Below are 15,075 nucleotides of genomic sequence, written 5' to 3'. Positions count from 1 at the left end.
AGGGCTCTAGGAGGGTAGCAGAATCAGCCAATCAGACGGGACTCATTGTGTAAATAACGTAAATAAAAGCCTGAGGTTTGGGGGGCAATTCAATCACTGTTTTACAAGCTGCAATAAAGAGCATGAAATCACTACAGAACTCCGAGTATTTTTCAGCAGGTAACTCTGGAATAATCTCCCAGAAACACCATTTCAGACATCCCAACAAAGAGCCCTTTTGCAACACACTCATGTGTTACTATTATAGACTTTTTTCTGCCGAAGAATTGTTATTTAGTGATGCAAACTCCCCAAGAAGAAACCTGTGGCACTTAAATAAAATAACAAACTAATCACAACCTGAGTTTTCTATAGGCATGTGTGACCATGGGGAATTATACAATGAAGCTTTTGTAAACTGAAAGAGTGTAGTTCTTGTTTCTTGCATTTCAGGCTTTTCAAGGGGCCACAAATGAGAAAGCGTGTTCTCCAATAAATGAGAGCACGTGTTGCGGTGTGGGCCACCAGGCCAGGCCTCTTGTTGCCAGGCAGGTTAATAGTTGTTGCCTGGCATCATGATTGGGTAACCGGGTTGCTGGGGCAAATTGTATGTTGCAAATTGGGTGGGTGGGACCATAGTCTTTAAATATTGGTGCACTCTGGTTTCTCTTTCTCATGTCTGGTTACATTTCTTTATTTTCCCCCTTCTTTTTAATCCTCTCTATTTTATTTCCCCCCTTCTTTTAATCCTCTCTAGTCCCTTAATTAATCTAATTTCCCTTTTTTCCTGTTTGATTTCTCACCGCACCCCTTACCCTGCCCTGTGGGAAGATTCTCCCTGTATCTGTGGTTGCCTTTCCCAATAGGGAGGGAGCCCCCATTAGGGGCTTTCTTTTGCAAAAAGGTTTTCCCCATTTTTGCCTGTTTAATTGTGGTGCTAGTCAGGGCTGTTCCCAGCTTAGCTGGTATCACTTTCGTTTATAGTATCCCCAAAGGTTGGCTTTATTTTGGGTGCATGCAGTGCTCTTGGCCGAGTTTTAATCTAGCCTTGGGCGGGTGCACTATATTGAGTTCCTTTAATATCGCAATGAGACTATAAAAGGCAGAGAGCTGAAGCAGGGAGGCCTGCTTGGCCTGCACATATCTTTCAAGCCTTAGCCTGCTACAGTTGGCAGTACAGTAAATTGTTAAAGTCTATGTGACATGTGACTCATTTTCTCTATAAGAATTTATCTGTTTGGGACGCGGGTGGCGCTGTGGGTAAAACCTCAGTGCCTAGGACTAGCCGATCTCATGGTTAGCGGTTCGAATCCCCACGGCGGGGTGAGCTCCCGTCTTTCGGTCCCAGCTCCTGCCCACCTAGCAGTTCGAAAGCACCCCCAGTGCAAGTAGATAAATAGGTACCGCTTTATAGCGGGAAGGTAAACGGTGTTTCCGTGTGCTGCGCTGGTGCTGGCTCGCCAGAGCAGCTTCGTCACGCTGGCCACGTGACCCGGAAGTGTCTCCGGACAGCGCTGGCCCCCGGCCTCTTAAGTGAGATGGGCGCACAACCCTAGAGTCGGACACGATTGGCCCATACAGGCAGGGGTACCTTTACCTTAAAAAAAAAAAAAAGCATTTATCTGTTTGTTTGCAGGCTCACTTGTTGCTAATGTATATCTTAGGCAGACAGAGTGGAGCCAGAGGCTCTCTGTGCCTCCAGTGAGCACTCTGTGTATGCTCTTTATTATGCTGTTTCTGAACAAGTCTATTTTCTTCTAGTTTGTTTTGCCCCGATAGTGGCAACTGCCATTTTAGAGGCGAGCCACTGTGGCTTAGTGGCCAGAGTGTAGGTCTAGGACCTGGGAGTCAGGGTTCATATCCCCCATTTAGCCATTGTTATCAAAACTGCTCCGTTTGGACTATTCTGTTGCTGGGTAGTCCGGCCCACTTGTGACATTGCTCCCAAAAAGAACTTTGGGTTTCTTGAGGGTGTGCTTCCCTCTAAAGTGCAACAGGGGTACCTGGTCAGGCAGTGGGCTGCCTCGAGTTTGTTATCTCATTGGAAACATTTATGTCTGGCCTAGCAGGTGATCTTAGGGTTTGGCCCACTTGGCCCTAGAATTTGATGGACACTGGCAGCGTTTCCGGCCTGAATAGCTTCCCCATGTGATGCACAAAGCATTGGTTTCACCAGTTCCTCACATTTAGTCTTTTGCAGATTATGACAGGGCCTTTGCAGATGCCTCCAGAGCTTGCCTCTCCTGCAGAGGTTGACTTGCTGGTGCCCTAGGTGCCTTCTTCCAGAAGGAAGCGTCTTCAGAGGTGGCAATCCAGGAGCAGGGAAAAGGGGAGCAGGGATGATGCTGACACCTCCTTGCAGGTACGTCAAACCTGGGTCTTTAGGGATCATCCTGGATAGCTCAGCTGGTCAGTGTATGGTGCCGGTAATCCCTAGGTTGCTGGATTGGTCCCTGTATGGGACAGCTGCATGCTCCCTCATCACTCTGCCCGGACACTGAGGTCCAGCGCCGAGGGCCTTCTGGTGGTTCCCTCACTGTGAGAGGCCAAGTTACAGGGCACCATGTGGAGTACCTTCTCGGTAGTTGCACCCGCCCTGTGGTACGCTCTCCCATCAGATGTCTACTACCAGACTTTTAGAAGACATCTAATGCAGCCCTGTTTAGGGAAGCCTTTAATGTTTGCTGCATTTCTGTATTTAATCTTTTGTTGGAAGCTGCCCAGAGTGGCTAGGGATGTCCAGCCAGATGGGCGGGGTACAAATAGATGATGATGATGATGATGATGATGATATTGATATTGTGGGAGAGTGGACTACATGATCTTCAGGGTCCCTTCCACCCCACTATTCTTTAAGTTGCAATTCACTCTGGGTATGTTAGATGCAGGGCTGCCATCATCCCCTCAGCTTGCTAGGATCGCAGGGACGGGGACATGTGGACCACTTGCGCAGCTCCACATTTCAAATGAAAATTCCCTGAGCAATAGTACCTTAAGCTGGTATGCAGGAAGCTGGCCCGGCAGCAGCTTTGTTGGGACTTTTTAGGGTTTCTGGCCAGCATTGGCCCTGCAAATTTACACATCATGGTGGCAACTCAAGGCAGGGCATTCTGCCCAAGTGGGGGCTGGGGGCTAGCAAGCTATAACTCTATACCTCTTGCCCATATTTCCATAAAAATATCTTCCTTGGAAGCCTGGCTAAAAGGTTATCTAGAAGGGTCAGTGGTTTTGTGCTTGTGGGAAGGGTTTTCCCAAGGTTTGGGATTCCTCTGGCTTTTCAACCAGTGGCTCAGAATACAGCAACTTTAAAGCCAGACAGAGAGCTACCTGCGGTAGCAAATATGAAGGTTAGGAAGCAGCTTTCATTGGGACGTTTGGTGGGATCCCCTTGATTCTCCTTCTATTGCTGATTTTCATTTAACCCCTTTGGGGATCGTCCCTATGGAAGCCCCATATAATCCATATTTATCGCATCCCATAGGCACCTCAGTGAATGACTCTCTGGAATTGTTCCGTGAAATATGCATCTTTGGATCTAGCAGTTGAGCTTACCAACTAATTGGAAGAGGGCCTGGTTGGCATTATGCGATATTGAATTGGCTGTTAGGCTGCTCCCGGTTCACCCTCAAGATTATAAGTAGTTGGGCTTTAATTGGATGGTCCTTACATTGATAAGGCGATGCCAATGGGTTGCGCTATAGGCTGTGCAGCACTCAAGTCCTTTAGTGTCTTTATGGATTGGACATTGCGAGTCAAGACTCGTTTAACTGGGGGTACCATTATTTGGATTATCTCGCTGGTTCATGTGACACCAGCCCCGGCTTAGGCTTACTGCACGCCCCTTATATTCCCTGTGGAGCTGGGTGTTCCGTTGGCAGTGGATAGGACAGTGGCTCCTACTGCCCCTTTTAACATATTCGGGGGCTAGCTGGATATCGTTGTTCATACCTCTGCTTGCCTGTGGAAAAGCTGTTTGGCGTGAAGGACATTATCCTTGTAATACTTCCTCTGATAGCAAATATTGCTTTGTCAGATTCTATCATTGCTAAGTCAATTAAAAAATTGGCATGCAGGGTGGTTGTTCCAGGCTGCCTCTTCCATTCCTGCTCGGCCAGGTGGTCTCATGGCCTGGGGTCCCTTCGTCATCCTGTACAGTGGCCTTGAGCCTGGCAGGGCAAGGCTATCACATGTGACCTAACTTTTCTTGAGTTCTCCCCATTGTAGTGTCAGCGCACATCTGGACTGAGGAGTACAGGGACCGTCAGGTCTGTCTTGGTCTGATAACTAGGCAGTGTGAGGGTCCTGGCAAAATGGTCCTCATGCTTTGGCAGAGTCTCCGCCCCCTTTTATGTGCCTTCCAGCTGCACTGCTTAAGGTTTAATATTGCTTTTCTGCTCGCTCTATTACGGGATCATCTAATGTTTTCGCTGTCACTCTATCCCATTTTCAGTTGGAGAGCTCAGATCCTAGGCTCCGGACGCCAGGCTATAGCCGGATTTTCTGGAGCTCCCGTGGCGCTTTGGCAACAATTGATAATTAAGAGGAGTAGTAGCTTACATTTCCCCTTCTGCTTTCAGGTCTTATGAGTAGGCCTGGACGGATTTCTTAGCGTTTAGCTGGCAGTCCTCTGCCGTTCAGAGGAACTTGCCTCCATTCTCTGAGCAGGACCTGCAGTAATTGGCCTACCTGCTGCAGATCGGACGCACTGTTAAATCTACCAGAATTCAGTCCGCTGCAATGTCTGCTAGAGTAAAGCTTTAATTTTTCAGAAACCCTGCTAAAAGTGTGTCGTGCGCAGGGTCTCGGAAGGTTGGAAAAGACTCCAGCCTTCACAGGACTGCAGGCAGGAAGCCGGTCAATCTTGACCTATGCAGTATCCACAACAAGTTAAGGCTTGTCTCCTGTTTCTAGATCTAGACGAGACTTCTTTCAGTATTCCATTGTAATTTTGGTGTACTGAGGGTTGGGGAAATTGTGTTGGAGCCAGCACTGGGCTGAGAGTTTGGAGGCTTATTGCCTCAGGTTTTTTCCTTTTCTGCTTTGTAGCTTGTCATAAGTGTCTGGAGCTTTAAGTCAGACCTAGTGAGCAGGGTTGCCATCATCAGGCTTCCAGTCACAGGTAAAGTGGGCCCTTGCCCTGTTATTGGATAACAGAAATATTTGGCTTTTCGTTCCCCTGGGGGCTGGCTCGCTCCTAGAAGTTCCTGGTTCTCGTGGGTTGCTCCTTCAGGATATATGCGTTCCCCTTTTGGAGTTGAGACTTGTAGTGCGCAACTCCAAAACTGACCAGCTGGGTCGGGGGGAGGTTGTCCGCCTCCCAGCGACTGGGGAGGTGGGCCCGTGCCCAGTCAAGGATGTAAGGAAGTACTTGGCCTTGAGACCTCCTGGGGTCGGCCCCCTACTCATGCATGAAATGGTGCGACACTAGTTCACAAAAGTCATGCGTAAGGCCATCTCTGCTTGTGGGATCTCGGCCTCTGGTTTCGCCCCTCATTCCTTTCGCATAGGTGCAGCGACTATGGCGGCCCATTGGGGCTTCTCAGCCGCCAGGATCAAGGATTTGGGACATGGAAATCGGATGCTTTCAAGGGTTATGTGCGAAAGAAATGCTGAGTTTGGTACTAATGCTTGTTTGTTTCAACCCTTGTAGATCCCACGCTGGTCCGCATCTGGATAGTGGGACACAGCATCGTTCATTGGGCTGGCAGCAGAGCGAGGCAGTCTGCAAGGGGAGCGTGTCTCGGCCTCCCACAGCACATGCAAGTGTCATGGTTTTCCAGACGCGGAATGTCATGGGGAGAGTTTATGCCGCTGATTGGTCGCCGGCTGCTCTCGGACCTCCCCACCCTATGGCCATAGTGGTGCAGCTGGGGGAAATTGATGTGGCAACTATTGATTGCCTTGCTTTGCGTACCTCAATCCAAAAAGGGATTTGGAGGCATTGGCAGCCTTATTACCTTCAGTGAGAATATTTTGGTCTCACCTGTTGCAGAGGCAAACCTGGCGTGGTGTTTCCCGCCCGGAGGCCGCTGTAAGGGCCAGGAAGCGCATTAACTCTGCTGTTTGCGGGAAGGTATTGGAGCTGGGTGGTTTGGTGATTTCACACCCAGACATTAATTTTAAGGCTGAGTCCCTTTACTGGGCAGATGGAGCGCACCTTTCCAATTTGGGAAATGATGTTTGGCTGGATGTGGTGGCTACAAAATTGGGTTCATGGTTGGGTTTGTGAGTGGTTGGCGGCGAGCGTTAGAGCTCGTGTGGCGGTTAGGCATTGGTTATAATATGCTGGTGGTGGAGGGGTAAGGCTGGGCCTGGCCCTCCTATTGCGCTGAAGGGAATTCCGTTAAAGGAATCCTGGGGCTTGCCACGATTTCGTCCAATCCCTGTTATGGGACCAGGGCCGCCCAATCCCTGTTATGGGAATCCTTGTTATAGGACCGGGCAGGCAAGCTTTCGGGGAGCTGCTGGGGTGAGTGGCGTGGGTCCGACGCTTAGCTCAAATGACCCCCCAGTTTGACTTTCTCTTCTACTGGCTACCGATCGGACCTCGGGATGTCAGTTCTGTCCCAGGCGGGGGGACAGATAGTCATAACCAATGTCTAAACAACCACTCACTGATTTTGTATTTTAATAAAGTTGTGGCCAAAATAGTGCCCAAAAACCAAAACTAAAATTACGTGTTATGTGTGAAGTTATTTGAGGGGTGGCCTGGGGACCTACACACGCAAATCAAAGTATGGCACAGAAAGGCAGGGTTGTGTTAGTGACCTAGTAACATTTGTGGAGTTGCAAGTCTGCATATACGGTGGTACCTCAGGTTAAGAACTTAATTCGTTCCGGAGGTCCGTTCTTAACCTGAAACTGTTCTTAACCATTTTAGCTAATGGGGCCTCCTGCTGCCGCCACACGATTTCTGTTCTCCTCCTGAAGCAAAGTTCTTAACCTGAGGTAATATTTCTGGGTTAGCAGAGTCTGTAACCTGAAGCATCTGTAACCCGAGGTACCACTGTAGTTGAGACAATATTCAACTAACACATATCATGAAAAAAATAAAAAATATTTCTCCAGGCTACAGATTACTCAATCTTGTTCCTTCTGTTCTGTACCACAGCTGAACCAGTTAGAGGGAAGGAAATACAATGCTTCTATTCTAAGTTCCCGCTTTACGGTATAATATTGGATCAATTATTAGTGCAGGGAAATGCTAAGTAATTTCAGAACTGCAAGTGAAGAACCGGTTCCTTCTATGGAGTGCTTTTTTTCTTGGGGGGTGCACAGGGGTACGCATACCCCTAAACATTTTGTGAATCTTTGCACTTTTTTCCATTTACTTTTTTATTTTCCCCCAATCTGAACTATAAAATGGTGGTTTTATTGAGTCAAAATGAGAGTACCCCTAAACACTATTCTTTTTAGGGGGGGGAAGCACTGCTTCTATGTCACTATCATTTTGATGGTTTTTTTTTTCCATTAGCTTTACAAAAGATTAAATGTGTAGTTTGTTGCAGAGGAGCTTGTGGATGAAAGGAGGGCACCTTTTTCTGTATGACACTTCCTGTAAGTGTCACCCTCATGCTCTTAAGAGCCCTACTTCAAAGCGCCTCTTCCGAAAGAAGTTCTGTGGGTGACAGCTGATGAGGTTGGGTGCCGAAATAAAAAAAATTAAGGTCTTATATATATAATAAATGTTCATAAATGTACCAAGCAAACACATACGTAAATATATAAACCACATGTCTGAAGCAGCACAGGAAAACAGCCCTGAAACCATTTTGACTCCCAAACTGACCAAATGTTTCCTCTGCAAGGTTGAAGGAAAATGGAAAAGGCCTCCCCATTGTCTTTTCCTTCACAAATCCTGTCTTAAGGGTATGTCTGTGTATGAATAGGATGAGCCTGTGACCTGGCTCAGGAACTAAGTATTTATCATTACAAAAGACTGGCCAGGCTCCCCAGGGTATCCAATCAAGTAAGCATTAACAGGTAACCTGCCAGGCAGGAGGTAAACAACGCACTCAGATTTCTGTTGTAGACCGCCCTTTCTGTGGTGTAGGTATGATGTATCTGGGGGGTGGTCTTGAGCTACACACCTTTGTGATGTATGTATGATGTTTCTGGGGGTGGTCTTGGACTCCAGGGCGGGCAATTTAAAATGTCTATATAAGGGCGGGCACGCCTTTGTTTGGGGTCCTTTTCCTGCGTGTGAAGGGGACACCCTGTTGCAACAGTTCGATAAAGGTCAGGCTTACTAGCTGCTTTACTTCTCAATATTCTCTGGTTGGCCTCTGTTATTTTCTCCGACCGATGGAGAACCTACAAAGGACTCTATAAGGGCTCTTGTGTTCCCCATAAGGGAATAAGGGCAGATTTTTGTTGATTACAGTGCTTTTCTTCAGTCACAGCAACTGCCGTTGTGCAGTCGTGCATGCACACGAAAGCTCATACCAAGAACTAACTTAGTTGGTCTTTAAGGTGCTACTGGAAGCAACTGCCTTGTGAGATATATGCCCACAAGAAGCTCTGCCACCTTTTAGAAAACAGTGACGGCCTGCTCATTTTAGAAGATGTTTGATCGATCAGGGTTAGTGCAATTAGTTAGTGTGCTGATCTTAGTGATGCCCTAATGTTTGACTATGGGACAAGGGTTTGCCGATCAGAAGGTCGGCGGTTCGAATCCCCGCGATGGGGTGAGCTCCCGTTGCTCAGTCTCTGCTCCTGCCACCCTAGCAGTTCGAAAGCACACCAGTGCAAGTAGATAAATAGGTATTGCTCCGGCGGGAAGGTAAACGGCGTTTCCGTGCGCTGCTCTGGTTCGCCAGAAGCGGCTTAGTCATGCTGGCCGCATGACCCGGAAAAACTGTCCGCGGACAAACATCAGCTCCCTCAGCCAGTAAAGCGAGATGAGCGCCGCAACCCCAGAGTCGTTCGTGACTAGACTTAACGGTCAGGGGTCCCTTTACCTTTTTAATGTCTGACTGTTTCAAATGGTTTAAGTGACAGTTGAACCAAATTGAAATTTGTGAAAATGGTTATAAGCTAAATCGGAGGCCTATTGTTTGTGACTGACAGGTGGAATAAAAGTGACTAAGCCTTAAAGCAGTACTGTACTGTATATACACCCTCCCTTAAAAAAAAAAAGTTAAAGCTTACAGATTACTTGTTTATTGAACATTCAGTTAGATTTGCTTGCAGAGAGATTAGATTATGTTGGCTATTAAATGCGCAATCACTCTGATTTGTTAGCAGAAAGATTAGCCACTGTTGCACCAATGCTTGGCAGTGCATTTTTCTGTAACTTTATCCCAAAAAGTCAGATCTTTTGGAAAGTGGGTTTGTAGTACAAAACCTCCAAATCAGCTTGGTGAGACCTGAATTTCCTGAATCCCACCTGAAAACATTGACATTTTGGAAGCGTCCAAAAACTGTAATCCTGTACAAATTTACTTTGATGCAGGATTATTCAGGTAACCCATACTTTGAATACAGAGAGCCTTACTTCTGAGTAAGTGTATGTAAGTTTGGCAAGCATACACTGCAATACACTCCCAGTATGCCCCACAGAGAGCCTCAAGGTCCATAAATAGCAACACCCTAGTGGTCCCGGGCCCTAAGGAAGTTAGATTGGCTTCAACCAGAGCCAGGGCCTTTTCAACACTGGCTCCAGCCTGGTGGAACGCTCTGCCTCATGAGACCAGGGCCCTGCAGGATCTGATTTCTTTCCGCAGGGCCTGTAAGATGGAGTTGTTCCACCTGGCCTTTGGCTTGGAGCCAATTTGATTCCCTCCCTCTCTTTTTTCTTTTCCTTCTCCTCCTGCGATGAGGCTACATTTTAATATTTTAATGTTTCATTATTTTAATGTTGTATTTTAATTTTGTTTTTAAGTTGTAATCATTCAACTTGTTTTTATTACTGCTTGTAAGCCGCTCTGAGCCCGGCCTTGGTAGGGGAGAGCGGGGTATAAATAAAAAATATTATTATTATTATTATTATTATTATCCTAAATAATGAATTACTAGGAAGTAAGGCCTGCTGAACTCACTGAAACTGATTTCCCAGGGAAAAGGACTAAAACGGCAGTAGAATAAAATAAATATTCTTTTCCAGAGAAGTCAACTAGCTAATCACAGGATTATTTAGTCTGCACAACAAAAAAATTAGGTACTCAAATGCTTCTGAGTGTAACCTGATTACCTCCTTCCATTAACACAGGGAACAAATAATGACATCCAGCCTGGAAGTGTTGTATGTCAGAGGAACTACTCTCCAGGAACTACTCCACAGTTCCAATTTATAAAGATTATAATCCAAGTCAATGAAACCTTCTTGCAATTAGAGGTCAACTGATATATAAAAGTCAGTGCTTTATATGATTCAGCCACATGGTGGAGCAATACACAAAGATTAAAGAAGCCATGAGAGCTGGCTCTGAAAAGCTGGGATGGTTTGTGTTTTCAGAGACATGGCCATGAGGCTTGTAGTTAATGACAGTCATGTTGACACCACGAACTGAAGGGTCCCAGTGTTACTCTGAGCCTCGGCCACAAGGAATGTGCAGCAGCAGAAAAATGCTAACGCTGTTCTAGGCTGCACCAACGGAAGTCCAGGGTCCTGATCAAGGGAAGTCATAGTCCTGCTCTCTCCTGCTTTGGTCAGACCACACCTGGAGTCCTGTGTCCAGTTCTGGGCACCACCATTTAAGAAGGATGTTGACAAGCTGGAACATGTGCAGAGGAGGGCAACCAAGATGATCAAGAGTCTGGAAACTAAGGCTTATGAGGAACGCTTGAAGGAGCTGGGTACATTTAGCCTGGAAAAGAGGAGACTGAGAGGAGATCTGATAGCCATCTTCAAATATCTTAAGGGCTGTCACATGGAAGAGGGAACAAGCTTCTTTTCTCCTGCTTTGGAGGGTAGGACTCGAACCCATGGCTTCAAGTTACAAGAAAGTAAAAATTTTCTGACAGTAAGGGCTGTTTGGCAGTGGAACAGACTCCCACGAGAGGCAGTGAACTCTCTTTCCATGGAGCTTTTAAAACAGAGCTTGGATGGCCATCTGCCATGGGTGCTTTCACTGAGGTTCCTCCATTGCAGAGGGTTGGACTAGATGACCCCTGGGTCCCTTCCAACTCTACGATTCTATGAATACGATCTGGATTAATGACTGCCACCCACCAGTTTCATATTCAAAACTGCTTCCCACCCCCTTACTGATTACTATATATAAATTATATATAAAGGAGACAAATAACAACTTACAAAAAGGAGCGATAAACGTGTCACCTTTATTATATAAACCTTTATCATAATCACGTCAGATTTTCTTTTGTGAATGAAATAAAACGCTTTCGACCAGTTTTTAATAGCCAAAAATAATTTTGGCTGGTACATTTAAACATGGCTTAGATCAACTCCCCAGATGTTCAGTGTCCAGGGGTTCAGTGCCTGGTGCTCAGAAACTCATGGCAAAGGGGAGTCTGGCACCCACAAACTCATAACATTTCACTTCCTTGCAACCTAAGGAACGCTGTTTATTGGCAGAACACACTGGGCAGAAACTGAAAGAAACAGGGGGATGAGGAGGTCTAAGGGGGAAGTCCTGCTCCTCTCCATCATAATACTGGACAGATTACTAGAGGGTGTTGAGAGGGGTTATTTTTAACTTAAAAAATAATAATGAATTTTCTTAGTATTTTCCACACAACAACAATAACACAAAAGATATCCAAAAATAACTATTAAGTGAGAAACAGCAGCCATAGTCAAGGTCAGAAGTGTTTTCCCTTGGTGACCCCTCCATGTTGAAAAGTGTGTGTGCTTGCAAGGTGTTTCCTGTCCTGTCCAGAAATGAACCATGCTGGATGAAGCCAGCTATAGATCTTTTCTAAATAAATTGAATAAAACCACTTAACCCACTGAAAGATACATTTGAAAAAAAATATTAAGAGGAGTGATGCCCATTGTTAAGCAAGGTAGCTAAAGTGATGATGTCATGTCCTCCATTGTGACTCATCCCCCTGCTGAGTGACTTGGCTGAGAACTTTGGGAAAAGCAACTATTTGAATTTAATCAGTGAATTTAGAGAGAGTGTTTTTGTTTGTCGACATCATGAAAGTTTCATCAAATCGTCTGTAAGTAGGATCTCTTATTCTTTCCACAGTCTGTTTCTTTTGCTATCCCGTAAGGTTTAGACACATAGGGAACCAGGTCGTGGTTAGATTAATTTTTAAAGATTGTCCTCAGGGCCCCCTTAGATGCTTTGAGGGAAATGGCTGGCAGTGCAGGGATAGAGAGTATCAAGGAAATAATCCATTTTGTGATCTTCCTTTTCTTCCCTAGATGTTCCGGTCTGCGAAGGTTGAGAGAGCTGCTGGCCTCCTGTTGCCACTCCATAAAAATCCATCCCCTGGATGAAGACACCATGGAGATTAATGGAAAGAAGATCAGAGTTCATACGATTTATGTGAGGCCGAAGGACCAGGGGATGGATTCCACCAGTGGTGAGTGTTGATCTTTGTTCACGAAGAACAGGGAGGCCAGAGAGAATCTGGCTGGCTGTGGGGGGCAGCTCCCTGAATTAAGAAAAGTTTAGGGATTGGGTGAGGAAGGGAGAATAATGTGGGCCACTTGGAGATCCTTGCAGTAATAATCAATGGAAATATTAAGAATCTTTTCTGTTCTTTTCTCTTCCAGGCAGCGGCAACAGTGAGGCCAGCAGCTCTCCCCACCAAGGCCCAGTTTCCCCCTTCCCCAATTAATTTTTTTAGTCTAATAAAGGTTTTTTATTACAATATCATTTTTTTATCCCTGGCGGTTCTTTCCCCCAACCGTATGGGTGCATCTACAGCAGCAAGAATGTTACTTGCCCAAAAATGGAAAGAAGAAGAAGTAGTCCCAGCAAAAGAAGAATGGATACAAAAACTTATGGAATATGCAGAAATGGCTAATCTTACGGGAAACATAAGAAATCAAGATAACAAGATAGCACACCCCCCCCCGAAGGCCCAGTTCCCCCTTCCCCACAAACCCAAATAGACAAACAAACAAATTCTAATAAAGGTTGTATTACAAACATGCTAGTCCTTGATCATCCTTTTACCCTTGGGGGTGTTTTGCCCAACAGTTGTGGGTGGGCATGGGTGGGAATCTGGGGTCTCGCTGCAGGAGTCTACAGTTTGGCTCCTTTCCCTTGCTGTTGCTCCTAGATGTGCATGTGTGAAGAAGACAGGACACAGACTGGGGAGGGCGGGGGAGAAATTCCATCCAGTTGGTGCATTCTAAAGGAAACCCATAGGAACATTCTAGGGCAATATTGTGATAGCTCACTCCAATGTCTGTTGAGGGGTGTGAGGTTCTAGGAGCCTGGCACTTAACCAGGCTTTGTGCTTCCTTGGAATAAGGCACAATAGAGACTGCAGTGTCTTTTGGATGTATGGTTTTTTCACACATATATACAGCTTGGCTCTTGGATGGTGGGAGGGGCATTACATCTCCCTACAGCAAAGCAGCACTGGGCTCCAAGACATCTCCATGCCTCTGTCCCAGCCTTCCTTCGGCCAGTCTGCCAAGGTGCTTCTGCCCTTCAGCCCCCATACGGAGGTCTTCCAATTTCCGCCTCCTTGCTCCCTTGTTCCACCTCCTTGTTCCCATAACACCTTGCCCAAAAAACCTGTGTTAAAGGACAACTTTCCCGCCCAGTGTGACATCACACCCACATAGCCCTGGCAACTGGTTCCTCAGTGACCCTTTTGTCTTGTAGATAGTTTTTGTGATGGGTTAGTAGCAGCACCATCATCTCCCTCTGTTAGAAAAACAAGGTCAGCCTCTCAATGTAATTCTTCATCACAAGTACAAGATTCCACCTGTGGAAACTGATCCATATTCACGGCACCCAACTACTAGTTCCACAATCAAAGTTGCTTCCCACCCCCTTATTGATTACTCTAAACTATAGATACTATGTATAATAAAACATTAAAGTGTACAAATAAAAAATTGGATCAATAAATGTATCACCTGTTGTCTGAATACCTTAATCATAATAATCTCATGTGAGATTTTTTGTGTGTGAATGAAATAAAATTGTTTCAAATAGCTTTTGATGTTGGCATTTGTCTGTCTCTTGAAGAAGTGGAGTGCGCCTCCGGGGGTGACGTCAAAAATCAAACAATTGTGTGGGAAATAAAGCCATGCGTCAATTCGACAGGCTGGGGGAGGTTAAGGAAACGCCCCGCAAGAGGTGATCCTGTCCCCTGATTTAACAGAAGAACAGGAATGGCAGGTTAAAGCTGTTCTTACAGAATACCAGAAAATCTTCTCACATTTTCCTGGGAAGACTAATTCGGCTCTGCTCAAAATTGAGACCGAAGAGGCTAGACCCATAGCGTTGCCTCCATATCGGGTAACGGGGCCTCAAACTGACATCATCTCCACTGAGATTTGGGAGATGTTGGACCTGGGTTTAATAGTGCCATCGGACAGCCCTTGGGCTTCCCCGGTTATTCTGGTTCCCAAACCAGACCAGACTGTTCGCTTTTGTGTGGGCTGTTGTTGTTTAGTCGTTTAGTCGTGTCCGACTCTTCATGACCCCATGAACCAGAGCACGCCAGGCACTCCTGTCTTCCACTGCCTCCCGCAGCCTGATCAAACTCATGCTGGTAGCTTCGAGAACACTGTCCAACCATCTCGTCCTCTGTTGTCCCCTTCTCCTTGTGCCCTCCATCTTTCCCAACATCAGGGTCTTTTCCAGGGAGTCTTCTCTTCTCGTGAGGTGGCCAAAGTATTGGAGCCTCAGCTTCACGATCTGTCCTTCCAGTGAGCACCCAGGGCTGATTTCCTTCAGAATGGAGAGGTTTGATCTTCTTGCAGTTCATGGGACTCTCAAGAGTCTCCTCCAGCACCATAATTCAAAAGCATCGATTCTTTGGCGATCAGCCTTCTTTATTGTCCAGCTCTCACTTCCATACATCACTACTGGGAAAACCATAGCTTTAACTATACGGACCTTTGTTGGCAAGGTGATGTCTCTGCTTTTTAAGCTGCTGTCTAGGTTTGTCATTGCTTTTCTTCCAAGAAGCAGGCATCTTTTAATTTCGTGG

At 46.2% G+C, this 15,075-nt stretch overlaps 1 long non-coding RNA gene across 1 annotated transcript; it reads left to right on the top strand.

The window, feature by feature from the left end:
• The first annotated feature begins 1,598 nt into the window (after positions 1-1,598).
• Positions 1,599-6,652, top strand: LOC310847698. The gene is made up of 2 exons (XR_014565970.1): positions 1,599-2,341; positions 5,630-6,652. It is a non-coding gene; the product is annotated as an uncharacterized lncRNA (long non-coding RNA).
• Positions 6,653-15,075: the final 8,423 nt, after the last annotated feature.

This window comes from Podarcis gaigeae (assembly GCF_964106915.1).
Source record: "Podarcis gaigeae genome assembly, chromosome: 6".
NCBI lineage: Eukaryota > Metazoa > Chordata > Lepidosauria > Squamata > Lacertidae > Podarcis > Podarcis gaigeae.
This window is presented reverse-complemented; position numbering and strand designations above follow the sequence as displayed.